Source organism: Triturus cristatus, chromosome 4_2, assembly GCF_964204655.1.
Source record: "Triturus cristatus chromosome 4_2, aTriCri1.1, whole genome shotgun sequence".
Taxonomy (NCBI): domain Eukaryota; kingdom Metazoa; phylum Chordata; class Amphibia; order Caudata; family Salamandridae; genus Triturus; species Triturus cristatus.
The window spans coordinates 959,021,643-959,035,562 of NC_140586.1; the positions used below are offsets into that span (position 1 = coordinate 959,021,643).

Here is a 13,920-nt window from a genome sequence, read left to right on the forward strand (position 1 = left end):
TCATCAACTTCAAGAAGTCATTGATGACTCCAAGCCAACAGATGGAATTCTTGGGTTTCCAAATCGATTCAGTATCGGCCCAACTTCTTCTGCCTCTGCCCAAGATCAGGTCTATCAAACGGGAAATCAGATCCACCTTATCCAAGCAGAGGATTTCCCTGCGAGTTTTGGCGAGGATAGTGGGCCTACTGGCCTCCTCCATTCAAGCCATCTTCCCGGGCCCCCTACATTATCGAGCCCTTCAGCGGCTCAAGATACACTACATCCAGAGGCAGTTTCACTACGATCATCTCATTCCCTTATCCCCAGACGCTCGGGGGGAGCTGCAGTGGTGGCTGGAACACATGTCGGCCTGGAACGGACGGGCGATTTTCGGCGCCGCTCCGGATGTCATTGTCGAATCCGACGCCAGTCGCTGGGGCTGGGGCGCACGGTGTGGAAACTTTGCCACAGGAGGACGGTGGTCTGCCGATGAGTTAAGGCTGCACATCAACTGCCTCGAGTTGTTAGCGGGTTCGTTTGCGATTCGATCGATATCTCCCCTGAAGAGCAATTGTTGCATCCTCCTCCGGATGGACAATGTGTCGGCGGTGAGATACATCAATCGGTTAGGGGGGACGAGGTCCCAGATGTTGGTCAACATCGTCAAGGAGTTCTGGCAATTCTGCCTCAATCACAAAATCACGGTCATAGCGGAGTACCTGCCGGGCAAGCTCAACCAGGTGGCGGATTGGAACTCCAGGTTCCTGCGCGATTTCAGCGATTGGAAGCTTCATCCCTCGCTGTTCGCGGTGATCATGAATATGCGAGGCCCCTGCAAGATAGACCTTTTTGCCTCTCGCCTCAACGCACAAATCCCGTTGTTCTTCAGTTGGAGACCGGACCCGATGGCGATGGGAACGGACGCATTCCTTCAACATTGGGGCCCACAAAGGAATTATGCCTTCCCTCCGTTTGCCCTGATCCCGAGAGTGGCGGCCTTTGTCCGTCGTCAGACGGCTTCAGTAGTGTTGGTGACGCCGTTGTGGAAGACTCAGTCGTGGTTTCCCACACTATTGGAGTTGTCAGTGGATCTTCCTTTTCAGCTCCCGATTTTCCCAACGATTCTCCAGGATCCAGTGGGAGCTTGTCACCCGCTGATCCTGCAGAACCAACTCCCTCTCAAGGTGTGGACGCTCTCAGGAGACACGAGAGCATTGAGGGTCTTTCGCAGGCAGCTGCCGGTTTTATACGACAGGCTTGGGCTCCGTCCACCTGGAAACGATATTCAGCTTCATGGAAGCGATGGGTGGGTTGGTGCCTTCAACGGCATGTGGATCCCGTGGGATCGGATGTGACTGTGATTTTGAATTTTCTTTCAGAATGCGCTGAGTCTGGGCTTGCTTACAGGTCAGTTAATAATTTTCGTTCTGCTATCTCGGCGGGCCATGACGCTATTGATGGTAAACCAGTGGGGATGCATCCCCTTGTGTGTAAGTTGCTTAAAGGGGTTAGAGTGGCCAATCCCCCTCGACCCAGGTACTCCACCTTATGGGATGTTTCGAAGGTACTCTCTTTGTTGGAGTCTTGGCCTGATAATTCAGCGCTCTCCTTAAAGCAATTGTCGGCCAAACTCACTATGCTGTTGTGCTTGATCTCCTGTCGTAGAGTCTCGGATGTGTGGGCTCTGGATCTGGCAGGTAGACTGTTTTCTCCACAGGGTGTCTCTTTTATCATATCACGGAGGACGAAAACTATGTCACGTTCGGTAGAGTATCCTGCTTTTCCTCACAATAATAAATGTGTTTTACAGTGTCTGAAAAGCTATGAGGAACGCACTCTTGCACATAGGACTGAGCCTTTGGGGCAATTGTTGATTGCTATTCAGAAACCTTACCGACCAGTATCAGCAGCCACCTTAGCCAGGTGGGTTCGGTGGGTAATGTCAGAGGCTGGTATCGATGTTTCCATTTATGGCGCTCATTCCACTAGGGGAGCGATGGCCTCTAAAGCGTATATTTTGGGATCTCGTTTAGAGGATATTCTGAGGGCGGCTGATTGGTCCACGGACTCTATGTTCAAAATGTTTTATTATAAGCCTATTTCTCATGTTTCTTCTGTTGTTATTGAGGAGCTTTGAACCAGCATAATACGAAGCCTCCGGTCCTGCCATAGAATACAAAATTTTCTAGCTATCGCGACAAGAATTTTAGATTCTATTAAGGACACGGAGGCGAGGATTATCCCACCCATTGGGACTGTTGTATCAACTGTTAAGTTGTATTGTTGTTATATTTCTAACAAAGTATTGCCCACCCTTAAGGACTCTGGTTTGTGGGTCTTTTTCCCCCTTTTTCAACCTTGTTTCTATTTTCAGGAAATGACTCTAACAAGAATTGAGGTGATGCTCTGGCTGGAGATGACTTTTCCCATTTACGAAGCGGCTGTCCTCAGGACTGGGACAGGACCATACCAGGATCTGAAGTTCTACTTCAACGGAAGGCGGATTTCTCCCTTTTGGTTAAGCTGCTTTTTTCTATGGACTGGGTGACTATATTCTCTGTTGAGAAACCTAAAGAAACTGTTTTTTACTCTCCGTTGAGAGTTGATGTTCCGGTGATGTTTGTCGTTCGGACTTATAGACTGTTTTTCGCAAAGAAAGAGGAAGACAAGGAAGTGTCTCTCTGATTTGTATGCTTTGTCTGATTACTATTGGCTATTACGAGGAGGCGTGGTTCAAAGCCTCATGGGTTGTGATGTTTTTTACTCATGTAGATCACTTTTCATTGGCTGCTGAGTTCAGTAAAGGAATTGAGAAAGCATAATCCTCGCCTCCGTGTCCTTAATAGAATCTAAAATTCTTGTCGCGATAGCTAGAAAATTTTGTATTCTAAGCAGAGCTAAAAAACGGACCATGTGCATCATGCATTCATTTTCTTTCTCCCATTGTGTTTAACCCAATGACTACACATCCCAGAATGCAAGATACCTTGTCCCTCTCAATATGGTGTTTTATCATGAGCCCCCAATTTATCTTTGCGGTCCAAGTAAATATTATTCATAATAGGACTAAATAACACCATGACTCTTGTAATTATGTTTTCAATTCTTCCGTTCTCCCAACTGTTTATCAACTGCACATATCCTTGTGAACCATCATGATTGGAGACCCAGCTTCTGTTTCACTCGACATCACTTCCATATGCTTTTTAATTGTTTCTTTATTATTTATTGTCCATTTAACCCCGTGTTCCTCATTTTTCATCAAGGGTGACTGTCTTCCCCCATACTTTCTTTCAAATAGATAATTAATAGATTTGTTCAAAGTCAGTATCTTGTCATTTCTACTGAAAATAGAAAGATCAATCTTTTAAAAAGAAGAAGAGCGAGAATGAAGGATTCCCGGAAGAAATGACAATGTGACCATGAATGGGCTGAACTGCGGGAGGCAGTAATATCAAAGGATCTGAAGACATTTTGGACAATTATCGTAGGTGGATGCGGTAATAGGGTGAGAGCAATGCCATTTAAAGAAGGGGATTTGATTAACTATATATCAGACTTATATGCTCTAAATCTTTCACCGGGAGCATTATTGATCCACCCTATAAAAAGGGACCTTGAACCACCCCAGTTCATTATATGCCGATAGTCTTACTAGATTCTGTAGGGAGTATCTTGCAGAGTATCCAAGAACATCTACAGGATTTGGTGACTAATGAAAATATAATCCCATTAGAACAAGCTGGGTTCAGAATTTTCTTTTTTTACATTAGACAATACACTTTAGTCAGAAAACAAATATTCTCTTTGGCACAGTAAGACAACTCAATTGCAACCACACAAAATATTTGTACCGCCTCATCAGAGCATAAATGTATCAGATCACTAGGATATCTGCAAGTTAATTAAAAAGATTATGAAAAGTATTTCAGTATGACAGATAATCTAACAGCTACTGGTGGTTCAATACAATGATATGAACTGTCTTTGTTCATTGTTCTCTCCCGCTGTTGTGTATAAATATAGTGGAACTGTACATCTGTCTGATCTTTATGTCTTTTTTTGTATGTATCGAATTGAGTATTTATAAGATATGCAAAGATCTTTTTAAGTCTTCTCAACACAAACTGTTTTAAATTAAATTGTTTTGTCACATGAAATAAATACTTTTTTTAGCATTTGAGACTCGATACATTTATGCTCTGATGATGCGGTACAAGTATTTTGTGTGGTTGTAATTGAGTTGTCTGACTGTGCCAAAGATTATATTTGTTTTCTGACTAAAGTCTATTTGGTGCTCCACCTCTTTTGGTTTTAGGAGCCCCTCTCTTTTGTTGAGATACATTAGACAATACAGCCATGTTATAACTTATACCCGGAAAAGATGTTATTACTTGCAGCCAATTTGTTTACACAGCTATTACAGGTGTTAGTACAGCATTCGATAGGGTGGACAGAAAATGTTATGGATAAAATTACAGAGTCTATAAATTCCTGAAAACCTCCTAAGATTAATTGTAGCCTTACACTCACCTGGTGTCAGATATTGCAGGGGGGTGAGCAAGACCTTTCGACTAGGATACCTACATTTAATTGCCTAATACAGGGTTGCCTTTTGGTTACCCTAGTGTTTTCACTTTATATTCCCTGCAGCAAGTGCCCTGGGTCTGTAGCCCCAGCTTAACAAGCATTTGCAATGCAATAGGTCTCGCATTTGGGAGAGTTAGACCTATCGGCCTTGTAAATGGCAATATCTTTTACCCATATGTATTTGTTTGGAGTGGATGGATGCATATGGTGTGGAGTAGAATTATGTGGGTTGAATTGGTTTTGTTAGTTGTGGAATTGTGTGGTGTGGATTTGTGTAGTGCAATTATGTGGCATGGTGTGCAGTGGAATTATGTGGATAGTAATTATGTGGCATTGAGCGTAATGGAATTATATGGATTGGGATTGTGCGTCATGAAGTGGAATTATGTGGAATGGTATTTTGTGTTGTGGATTGGTAAGTGGAGTTTAATTATGTGGTGTGTTGAATTTTGTGGCATGATGTAGAATTCTGTGGTATGGATTGGATATATGTGGTGTGGTGTGTAACTGTGTTGTTGAGTTGAATGATGTGTCTTGGTGTCCAGTTATGTTGTGTGAAATGTAAATGTGTGGAGTTGAATTGTGTGGCGTGATACTGTGTGGTGTTGAGTGGAATTATGTGGCATGGTCTGGAGTATCTATGTGGATTGTTGCTATGTGACAGTGGTTTTATGTGGCATGTATTGATTTGGTATTGAGTAGAGTGTAATTATGTGCAGTTGAATGATGTTGCGTGTAGTGGTATGATGCCTGTTATTTATTTCATGCTATAACCTCACTTTAGGTTAGGTGATTTCACGCTGTTATTGAAGCCCACCTGTGATACATTATTAACTGGTCACAGTCTCTAAGTTGAGGCCACCACGAGAAAGAACACCTCGGACAAAACACTGACAGCTCTGCAGATTAACGTGCTTTTCATGTAACCTACCACTGAGCTTGGCAACGCTGTACACATACCTCTGCTACACAGAGACACAAACCAGAGCAGTAAAAACTTACCCCTCGCGCCTAATAAATACCCTCTACCCGTACTTCAGTCTTCAGACAGTACCATTTAAACGTGAAGCGCTTATTAGGTAACGTTTTTCCTATGTAACATTTAAACTATAAAAAACAAATAAACAAGTCCTTTCCTACAGTCAATTTATATGGCTGTTAAGGAGTGCTTCCAACCCCATCTATTTTTCGCAGGTAGTGAACACGAGGCTCAAGGAAATGTAGAAATTAGTGTCACAGCCCTCCTGGAATTAACAGATTCATTAGTGCTTTATTTATCGAAGTTTAGGCGCAACTTTCAAGCATGCACCAAAAGTTGATGCATGGCTTTCTCTATGTGATGCACTTCTCGCGGTAAGACCACAGGCATCAAAGTGGTCATGAATAGGCCACAGAACCCATTTGATTCACTTCTCCTTGGAATTGCCATCTCTCTATGTGAGAAGGACACGAATACTCCAATTCTGGGGTTTTCTTTTACAGATCAGGGAATTCTGGGACGTGCAGTGCTTGATTTGATTTCCCTGTATCCAAATCACCACGGCCATCAGATGCCTCCGTCTTAGAACATGAACAGGAACCGAATCAAATCCCCAAAAATTGTGCCGGTAATTAAAAAACACAAAAACAAATGCCAAGCAGAGAATGTCAAATACGGAGCAGAGCTAGAAACACAAGAATTTCCGCAAAAATAAGGCCCGTGATGAACGAATACATGTAAGTAAGCTTGGGACAAGAGCTGGAAACAAATTCAACAAAAAATGTGCTGGTAATAAAGGAAAACAGGCGGCAAACAGATAAAGTGGCAAATAGGGAGCGAAACAATGTAGGGGCAGATTTACAAGCCCGTTGCGCCACTTTTGCGTCATTTTTCTCATGTTAAAAATGATGCAAAAGTGGCGCAAGGGGCTTGTAAATCTGCCCCTAAATGTTTAAATACAAATTGCGCCAATGTTCTTGATTTCACAAACTATTTAAAGCTTATACAAAGGATTTACGATGTCCGTTTGCAAGAATATGAAGCTAGTCGTCGGTGCACGTTTTCAATTAAAACACATGAATAAAACAACAATAAAAATAATAAGTTAGACAGGAGGGTCCGGGAGTGATGACAGTGGGAAGGAGAGAACCACCGGATGTCGGAGGGAACCATATCGGTCGAGAGTGGGAGTGAGAGATAGATGTGGGAAGCACCACGTTACGATGGCCTAAACTGGATGCCGACCCTAGGAAGTACTACAAGTGATAACCCGGAACAGACACAATAAGAACCCTGATATAACAAACATTGCCAAAATACATCGGTTTGGAAAGGATGTGGCGCAGCGACCAGAGCTGCTGACTCAGATGCTGGGGATCCCGCTTCGAGTCTCGGGGCCTCAACATCGTGTGATTCTGGACAAATCACTCAGTCTCTCCATAAGTTGCAATATTAAATCTATTCAAATCAATACTATATCTACAATGTAGTCCTTTATTTAAAGTCAGGGTCACAGTGTCTACCCTTTGGGAGTAGTAAGTTATCCGGTAACCTTACCAAGGACATGAACAAATTGCCAAGACACACCATGGACCTCAACCGCTCGCAATCAAGCAGGATATTTTAACTCCCGGTTTTCGATAGATCTCAGACATCCATCTGGCTATACTGCGTTTCGGTTTTAATACAATGCGGGAAAACTAATGTTGGCTGCACTGTTTTTACAGCCTGAAACTTGATTACACCCAATGAGCAAGTATTGAAAGTACACAGGTTTACAACACCCTGAACGGCAAATACAAAACAAGCATTTGCAATGCAATAGGTTTTGCATTTGCGAGAGTTTGACCTATTGGCATTGTAAATGACAGTGGCTTTTATTAATTGTCATTTAAAATGCCAATAGCTCAAAGTCTGGCAAACACGAGACCTACTGCATTGCAAAAGCGTGTTACTACAGTGGCAGCCGAGGAAAGCATGCCTACAGGAAGTCAAATATCAATTGCGACACATTCTGACTTGGTGCAGCTGTGTTGCCCTGAAGAGCTCGGCCCCTGTGCCCCGCCCTCTCCCCATAGCATCGGCCAAACAGCCGGCACACAAAATGAAAATGGTGTGCCCTGCAGTTAAACAGATATAACGTTAAACAAGGGGCACCGGAGGAATGGTCCAAATATAAAACAGAAAGTGAAACACTTACTTTCACGTGATGCCTGTCACAGCAGCCCGATTTCGTAGTGGGAGGTGGAGGCTTCTTCACCGGGCTCGTCACTGATGATGTACATAGAGAAGCTGGAGAACAGGGTTCGAGCCTCGGCGTGGGCTTCATTATTTAATTATAAAAAAATTAACAGGGATATCCGACGAGGAGGGTGGGGAGAGATAAATTAAAAAAATAATATACATGGAGGGGAAGACAGATACAATTTTAAAAAAACACGGTTGAGACGGACAAATGTAGCATCTGAAACCAAGTACAGCAAATGGTGCGATGAGGTGGCTCAACAATTAATGCTGCTGACTTTGGAGCAGGAAAACAGGGTTCAAGCCTAGGCTGAGCTGCATCATTTAAATGTAATTCAATTATGATTAAATTAAACGTAATAAAATAAACAGGGTCGGGTAAGTGCCCGTGAAAGTGAAAGTGATCGCGTGCAACGGAGGGCGCGCGTGCACGTTCACGTGCACTGTAGCTTTAGGCCACGGCAGCACTTTGAAAAAGCCTGTTTACAAAATGTCTCGGCCAGATCAGCGCAAGCGCTGAATCAGGCGAGACCTAAAAAGCCAGTTTAAATAAATGGAAAAACCTTGTGTGATAGATTTAGAGGCAATTCGCTGCAGACATGGAGCAAGGACTGAAGGGGTCCAACAGCAGCAGACCTCGAGCATGTGCAGAAGGGGTCCACCAGCAGCAGACCTAGGGCAAGGACAGAAGGGGTCCACCAGCAGCAGACCTAGGGCCAGCACAGAAGGGGTCCACCAGCAGCAGACCTGGGGCATGGGCAGAAGGGGTCCACCAGCAGAAGATCTGGGGCATGGGCAGAAGGGGTCCACCAGCAGCAGACCGAGGGCCAGCACAGAAGGGGTACACCAGCAGGAGACCGGGGGCCAGCACAGAAGGGGTCCACCAGCAGCAGACCTGGGGCATGGGCAGAAGGATTCCACTAGCAGAAGAGACCGAGGGCCAGCACAGAAGGGGTATACCAGCAGGAGACCGGGGGCCAGCACAGAAGGGGTCCACCAGCAGCAGAACGAGGGCCAGTACAGAAGGGGTCCACCAGCAGCAGACCGAGGTCCAGCACAGAAGTGGTCCACCAGCAGCAAACCGAGGGCCAGCATAGAAGTGGTCCAACAGCAGCAGACCGAGGGCTAGCACAGAAGGGGTCCACCAGTAGGAGACCGAGGGCCAGCACAGAAGGGGTCCACCAGCAGCAGACCTGGGGCATGGACAGAAGGGGTCCACCAGCAGCAGACCTAGGGCCAGCACAGAAGGGGTCCACCAGCAGCAGACCTGGGGCATGGGCAGAAGGGGTCCACCAGCAGCAGACCTAGGGCAAGGACAGAAGGGGTCCACCAGCAGCAGACCTAGGGCCAGCAGAGAAGGGGTCCACCAGCAGCAGACCTGGGGCATGGGCAGAAGGGGTCCACCAGCAGAAGATCTGGGGCATGGGCAGAAGGGGTCCACCAGCAGCAGACCGAGGGCCAGCACAGAAGGGGTACACCAGCAGGAGACCGGGGGCCAGCACAGAAGGGGTCCACCAGCAGCAGACCTGGGGCATGGGCAGAAGGATTCCACTAGCAGGAGACCGAGGGCCAGCACAGAAGGGGTATACCAGTAGGAGACCGGGGGCCAGCACAGAAGGGGTCCACCAGCAGCAGACCGAGGTCCAGCACAAAAGTGGTCCAACAGCAGCAGACCGAGGGACAGCACAGAAGGGGTCCACCAATAGGAGACCGAGGGCCAGCACAGAAGGGGTCCACCAGCAGGAGACCTGGGGCATGGGCAGAAGGGGTCCACCAGCAGAAGATCTGAGGCAAGGATAGAAAGGGTCCATCAGCAGAAGGACCTGAATCACCAGAATGACTAGAACCACCAAGAGGACCCGGATTACTATTACTCAGAGTGGGTGGGGGAGGGGGGAGAGAACAAATAGATCCAGGGTATCAGGAACAGAAGAAGTAGAATCAAGGGGCCAGGGAAACTAAGAGAACCACAAGAGTGACCAGGAAAAACAGGTGCCTGCAGACCAGAAACTGGACCAGAAGGATGGAGCCCTTGGTTTGCAAGATGACAAAAACCAGAAGGACCGGGACTGACAAAGCGAGGGGAACCAGAACCTATAAGACCAGGACAGCTAGCAATTCTAGAGTTCAGACAAGGAGAAGAAGGAGCACCAAGACAATGACCACCAGTTCAGAATGAGAAGGAGGAGGACCAGGAGGAAGAGGAACTCGAGCGGACAATGGACGACAATAGGGAGTATCAGAAGGAGAAAGGCAGAGGTGCAGTCCAGGACAATGAGGAGGAGGAGAAGGAGGACCAGGAGGCTGAGGAACGCGAGCTGAAGATGGAGGACAATAGGGAGTATCAGAAGGATAAAGACAGAGGTGCAGTCCAGGACAATGAGGAGGAGGCCCCTAACCAGGGGAAGAGGATTAGGAGGCGGGGTGACTAAGGCAAAGGTAGGACCAAGAAGATGTAGATTAAAGCTTGGAGGATCATGACTCGGGTGCAGCAGAGGACGAGGAATATGAGGAAGGCCAGGAGAAAAGTCAACAGGTGGAAGAGGAGGACCAGGAGAAGAAGGACCAGGAATATGAGAAAGAGGTGTGTGGGATCAACAGGAGGAGGAAAACCAGGAACATGACGAGGAGAAAGAAAGCTCAGGAGCAGTAGGAAAGGAGGAGGAGGAGGATGAGGAAAAGCAGAAGGGCCAGGAGGAGAATGAGGACCAGGAGGAGGAGGACAAGGATGAAGAGGAAGCTAATACTTTAGGCCACATATATAATGTCATGTCCTTACCTACAAACGCCACTCTTGTAATAAATGACTCTTTGCTTCTGTTATGTCTCAGTCTCTACAATCCTACATCTTTTTCTGCCCTCTTAAACCAGTGCTTAACCCCTCACCCATTATCTTAAAATTCATTTTGTGAATGATTACGTAACCCAGAAAAGATTTACCAAAAATAATGTATAGATTGCCCGTCATTGTCTCAGCTTCTCAAGACTCTGCCCCCTTTTTGTTGCACCCAGTTTATGAGATCGAAAAGTAAAACTTTGTCATTTCCATTCGGTTACCAGCTCGGATCAATGGGCAGATACTTACATCTGTAGTGGGTGAAATACAAAAACGGTGACTATAAGAGCATTTAAACCTATCAGTGAGGCTAGTGGCATTTGAGTTGTACAAGTGGCCGCCCTGCAGTGCAAAGGCTGCAGAGTGACATAATAGTTCTCATACTTGTTGTCAAAAAACAACCGTTCTTGTATCGGCAATGCTGGCCCTGCTGGATCTCTTGGGGACTCCTTCAATGGGAGAGGGGGGGCGGGGGGAGAAGAGAAGGAGCTTACAGCTAAAGAGGTAGCCTTCACTCCAGGGCACTTGTCTGCAAACTCGAAAAAAATCTGAAGACTGCTTGGACGTCATTCTGGGCTTTCATTGATAGAATCATTTAAAACCCGTGGTACAGTGGTGGAGTACCTCCTTTAAACTGAAACAAGTAAAAAAGGTTAACACTAGGTACAGGCTGGTGCTGTATTAGCAGCATTTACATTTTTGCAGTTATGTTGTGTACAGCCTGTTTGTTAATCTACAGCAGACTAATTTGCACAGGGTGTAATGTGTTTCACCAGATGGGCAGGAGTGACCCCCCCCCCCCCACACCGCAGGAGTGCTCGGACCCCTTAGACCCCTGTTACTGTGAGAACTATAGCAGTGCCGAGTGCAAACAGGCCCCCAAATCAGTTAGCTCCAGGTGACCCTGGCACTGCTGAGAGCAGACCCCGCCCCACCCCAGTCACTTCGCTCCAGTGACCAACAGTAGCGCTCAGAGCAGCCCCCCCCCCCCCCCCCCAGGTCACACAGATTCAGGTGACCCCCAGTAGTGCTCAGAGCAGCCCCCCAGGTCACACGGATCCAGGTGACTCCCAGTAGTGCTCAGAGCAGCCCCCCCCCCCCAGGTCACACAGATCCAGGTGACTCCCAGTAGTGCTCAGAGCAGCCCCCCAGGTCACACAGATTCAGGTGACCCCCAGTAGTGCTCAGAGCAGCCCCCCCCCCCCAGGTCACACAGATCCAGGTGACTCCCAGTAGTGCTCAGAGCAGCCCCCCCCCAGGTCACACAGATCCAGGTGACTCCCAGTAGTGCTCAGAGCAGCCCCCCCAGGTCACACAGATCCAGGTGACTCCCAGTAGTGCTCAGAGCAGCCCCCCCCCCCCCAGGTCACATAGTCCCAGGTGACCCCAGCAGTGTTCAGAGCAGCCCCCCCCCCCCCTAGGTCACATAGTCCCAGGTGACCACAGCAGTCCTCAGAGTAGACCTCCTCCCCCATGTCACATAGTCAAAGCTGAGCACTGACCATAGCTCCAGGTGACCCCAGCAGTTCTCAGAGCAGACCACCCCCCCCCCTCCCCTTAGGTCACATAATCCCAGGTGACCCCCAGCAGTGCTGAGCACCCCCGCCCCAGGTCATTGTAATATGTGGTAATGTAGTCTTTAGTTATGTATATTGCTTTAAGGAATCTTGGGTAGGAATGTTTATGTTGTAGTGTTCTTTTCCACTGAATGTTGATGTGGCATTATTTGAAGACCAGCTGTTGTGCTAGAAGCGGATGGTCGTGAGTCCTGTTGTTGAAATAAACTTCTTTCTGACTTTTTAATACTCTTCGTGGGAATTCCTTTTTAAGAGTATACTACAGTCATTTAGCCCCAGGTGACCCCCAGCAGTGCTCAGAGCAGCCTCCCCCAGGTCACATAGCCAAAGCTGAGCACTGACCATAGCCCATGGTGACCCCCCCAGCTGCTCTCGCTGCAGACCACACGTTAGACATGTCTCCCCCCGCAGTGGTACCCGCCCCAGCAATGAGCCCTGACCGGCCGGCAGGCCGCCCCACCCCGCCGGCCGCCCCATCCCCCCCACCCCCTCACCTCACCTCCAGTCGGGTCCCACGGGGGTTCCCAAAGCAAGAGACCTTCTTCCTGTTTGACGTGGTGTCATAGCAACCGAGTCGTGACGCCATCACGTAGAGCGTGTCCCAGAGTCATCGCGTACCATGGGCTGGATTCTGAAAGCGCAGGGTGACGTCACCATCGTATCAACCACGCCCCCTCTGTACGTCAGCTGTGTACTCACTGGTGCAATCTTCTGGAGGACTCGAGGACAGTGCCGCAGTCACGCGCACAGCTCACTCTGCGCGTGACACTGCGCTCCAGCCCGCAACCATAGACTCTGCAGCCATTACTCTTGCTCAGAACCAATGCTGCGTTATTAAATCTCGCTCGCATCGGTTTCTGCAAACTGTTCCTGTCTCGGGCATTTGTGAACGACGGGGGCCCGAGGGGTGGGATGGGGCCCCGAGGGGTGGGCTGAGGGCTCTGTGCGACGGGGAGCTCTGCAGACCATTACAATTTCTAATATAGACATAACTCTTTCTCCATGCGGCTATACACAAGATCCCCTTCTCTCTTCGTCCTGAGGAAGGCCCGTGTTTGATGCTCTTATTTAGCACTTACACTAGGGTCAAAAAGAATGCAATTCTAGGTCACTTTGAGATTCAATGTATGTTCTCCCCCCACCCCTGAATGTAGTGTTGTGAATAATGTTTTGTACGTAATTTGTTGTGGTATATGTATCTCACACCCCACTTCCCTGTTATCAGTTTGACCTTGTGTATATACCATGTACTCTAAATATACAGGATTTTTTCATATACATTTTGGTTATACTTAAATTACCATAATTTGTTTGTGCTTTTTAAGCAACAGTGTTTACACAATTGAGTGCTTTTTACATTAATTGTATAAGAAATTTGAAGACATTTTTGATTTAGATAAGTTTGTTATAAGCCCAGCAGGAGTCAGAAATAAGAGAGCCCCACCCCGTCCCCGCCTGCAGGTTGTTGCGCAACGAAAGCAGATAAGAACGTGCAGGCGCTGCTGAAAGTGTCCCGGTGTTTGGAAATTACACCGGGACGAATTCAGCATCTTTTTCAGTGGGGCCCAACTTCTTGGCAGGGTGGACCGCGTCCACTCTGTGAAAAAAGTGGGTGGACCCCGTCCACCCGCGTGTAACCCCGACTCGTCCCCTGATCAAGTCCCTGCACCCACGAGACACCCTACGGCCTGCCCTCCTCACTGCTGCGGCCT

General features: G+C 47.6%; 1 protein-coding gene across 4 annotated transcripts in view; it reads right to left on the bottom strand.

The window, feature by feature from the left end:
* The window catches only part of CCDC24 (coiled-coil domain containing 24), a 219,511-nt gene extending 206,689 nt beyond the window's left edge, over positions 1–12,822 (bottom strand). For 2 of the 4 annotated variants that reach the window (XM_085603111.1, XM_085603113.1), the window contains exons 1-2: positions 12,708–12,790; positions 7,752–7,874 (exon numbers count right to left, since the gene is read on the bottom strand). The gene's annotated coding sequence lies outside the window, so the exon portion shown is untranslated. Of the gene's footprint in view, positions 1–7,751; positions 7,875–12,702 lie in introns of all 4 variants that reach the window. The other 2 variants (XM_085603114.1, XM_085603117.1) reach the window with 2 other exon arrangements.
* Positions 12,823–13,920: the final 1,098 nt, after the last annotated feature.